Genomic DNA, 3,542 nt, shown 5'->3' on the forward strand with positions numbered 1-3,542 from the left:
TCTTTATTTGTAAATGATTTTTTGGCAGGGCCAGGCACCTTTAGCAGAGGGTGGCAGGGAACTCTTGATGTCTGGAAGGTTCCTACCCTTTTGCAGGCACGGTGCTGTTTGTGTTTGTTCAGGTATGGAGAACACCCAGGCTCTCTGTAGATTACTTTTGCAACTGCACCTCTGTTTAACAGGACAGGTCGCTCCGTTCTAGGGCAAATTCCCACTGCTCCGCCTCTGCCTCCTATCCGTGCCCAGTAAGCACTGCAAAGGAATTTTTCTAGGTTTTCTTTCCCACTTACATAAACTGAGAAGGCACTCAGACACTGGTGGTGAGGAGCCTGAGCCCAAGGCTTAATCATGGTAACCTCTGCCCCTCAACAGTCGCTGAGGCCTCTTCTAGCACTTCAGGGCATCAGAGGATTATAAATGGGCCTCCAGGCCACTTGCTAAGCGTTTTCCGTCTGTATCCCATTATTCAAACGATAATAACATTTAGGCAGTTCAGCTTTTCACCATATAGAGTTTGGAGGGGTCTGTGTGGGTTGGATGGAGCTCTTCAAATTCCTTTCCATGGCCTTCGTCCTGAAGACATCTCCATTGTTCGGGAACCAGGAGCAGCTATTTTCTGAGATAATGTTATTCTTGACCCCACCATTGTCACCTTGCCTCACTATTCAAAGCGAGCCCAGGCCATTTGAGGTTCCTGGCTAGTCCATCTCTCATGTCTGGCTTCTGGCAGCGTGGCCTTATGTTGTTGGGGTGGTTTGGGTGTGCCCCCGGTGCTGTTTCTCAAAGCCCATGGCAGCTATCCATCCTGCCAGCATTTACTTTCCAGTGCCCTTTGCTGCCGTGGTGGTGGTGAGACTTGCAGGTGGCACTGATCAAGACGTGTGATGGCAGCATTCACGTGGCAGGCCCATAGCGATCCACAGTCAGGGGCACGGCCGCCCCCGAGGAGAGAACCCCGTGTCCCAGCCAGGGCAGTGACATGCTGGCTCTGTCGGCTCATCTGGCTCGTTCTTTCCAGTTGTTTATTTCTTGGATGGATGGCATGTTCCTGAGCTAGAAAATGCTTTCAGAGCACCAGCTTCCAGAAAAATAATCAGGAACCAATTGGCAGCGCATTTTAGCTGGTGGCAGTGTGATTCCGATGAGCTAGAAATGGCGTTGCTAACACACCGTGGTTATGAGCTGCCTCGAGACGAAGTTATAAATAGGTGTGCTGAGGAGAAAGGAAATCATGGCTCCCCCAAAATATGTATTGCCACGGGAAACCTAGATTCTTCTGCTAAGGAAACAGAAACCACCAGGCCTAAAAAGAAAAGAAGAGAAGAGAAAAGAAAAGAAAAAACGAGGCCCAAGGCCCAAAGAAGCACAAGGCCTGAGCCAGCCAGAGCCAGGCTTTCTTGATACGTTTGGTGTGGCTAACATTTCAGAATGGCTCCCAGCTCTGCCTGGTGGAGTTTAATCAGTCTCCCCGGGAGAGCATGTCCCACATTTTCAGCCAGGCAGCTGGCACCCTCAATTCTGGGGAGCCTTCCTCCTCAGCAGCACCTACCCTCGACATTGTCCATATGCATGCATGTGTGGGAACACACATGGCAGCAACTTTTGTCTTTTGTCGTGAAGGGCTGACAGGGCAATAAACACTCACAGGCTCCCTCCTTCAGGAATTCCTTATCCTCCCTGTGTGGCTCTGGCCCTGTGGATAATATCATTACAGGACTAAACAAATAAACAGTCGATCCGAATCAAGCAGGAGGCACCGGGGACTACGCAGTTCCTCTCTGCAGAGATGATACACGTAAATTTACACCCCAAGTTTGGAAGTCTTCCAGCAGCCGTGAATAGCTGTTCAGTTCTGTCAGGCTGGGGAGGAGTGGGGGCGATGGGCTGACCCCCAGCTCCGGCTCTGCTCTCATCAATATGAGCTTTCAGGGTTCTGTTTTCCTTACCATCATCCACTGGGAACGGCGAGGAACCCTGGGCTCAGAGGAGCAGCTCTCACTACAGAGTTAACATATTAAACCCAGTGACATGGAGGAAAGGTTGACACACCTCTGCAAGCCGCTTCTCCTTGCAGTGGGATTCCTGTGCTCAGGCTGTTCCTGCTGCTGCTGCTACAGACAGCACTGCTGTCTTGCCACAGCTCCGTTCCACGGGCATGCTGTTTTTCTCCGCTCTAGGAGGGGCTGCGTCATACGGTGAAACTCTGACCGACAGAACACTAGTGCATGTTATATTCCCATTGAGTGCATGCATGGAAACGCCATACTGTAAGTATGTATAGTTATCATGTGGAAAAATACATAAAACATTTTTAATAACTTTTCTTTACTGGAAAGAGCTGCAATCACAATAACATAAATACTACGTGTGACTGCCATATTTGAAAGTTCTTTGGGTCTTTTGTTCTGTGTGTAACAGTTTCTGGGATATGTAAGCTTTTTCTTTATTTGCTCAGACCTAGGACTTAATTGAAAAACAAAACTTAAAAGGGGAAGGAAAGGTAACTCAGCCTACAATGTGCTTGTTGCGCATGCAACAGGTGGATGTCTCCTGAGGACCAACACCCAAAGTTGCCGTCTGACATCCACACAGACATGCCCCTTGCACCCACAGTGTAGCTATATGTTCTGTCTCTGTCTCTGAAACAAACAAAAAGCATTATGCTGCTCGCCTGCCACTGTATGATAGTTCTCTCTGTATATATACTGAAATAAAATGGCAGAAAAGAAATATACCAAAACACTATTCACAATGATGAGTTTGTGCTTCTAAAAAGCTCTTTATTTCTTTGCCTCTCACTTCAAATTTTAATCTAAGAATGTATGTATTCTTAGAGTCACGTGAAGTAAACATCACAAAGGTTATTTCTGAAAAAGTTTTCCTTCTTGTGGAAAGCTCCAGTTTCAGTTCAGTGACATTCACCCTCAAGAAGTGGAGTGTGGGGCACAGGCCTTTCTGCTTATCTGCCTGAAGGTGGGGGTCAGGCATTCCCAGCGTTCAGAGTTAGTAGTCTGCAGTTTACACAAGGATAGACAGACAGACAGACAGACAGACAGACAGAGTGAGCACATAAATAGTTTGAAAAAGAATGGTGCAGCATTATACTCAACAGGGTTTTTTCTATGGTCCAGTTTGAGACCCCGTGGGAAGCAAGTCTTCCTTCTTCAGGTTCCTAGAGGCCTCCGCAGATGAGGGCAGGCCTGAGCACTGTATCTCTCAGCTTTTGCCAAGACAAGGAAACACCTGAGGCCTGGGGTTACAGCTTAGAGGAAAGTTCTTGCTTAGTACCCATAAGGCCCTTGGTTCAATCCTCAGTGTGATTTAAAAAAAAAAAAAAAAAAAAAAAAAAAGACCATAAACCTGGGTCTGGTGGTGCCTGTCTCTGATCCTAGTGCTAAGGAGCCTAAGAATGGAGGACTGCCAGGGTCACAGCTAGCTTGTTCTATATAGACAGTTCTAGCCAGCAAGTGTGAAACCCTGTCTTAAAAAAAAAAAAAAAAAAAAAGAGGTGGAGAGATGGCTCTGTAGTTAAGAGCATTTAC

This window comes from Psammomys obesus, unplaced genomic scaffold (genome assembly GCF_907164565.1).
Source record: "Psammomys obesus unplaced genomic scaffold, mPsaObe1.curated_primary_1811, whole genome shotgun sequence".
Taxonomy (NCBI): Eukaryota; Metazoa; Chordata; class Mammalia; order Rodentia; family Muridae; genus Psammomys; species Psammomys obesus.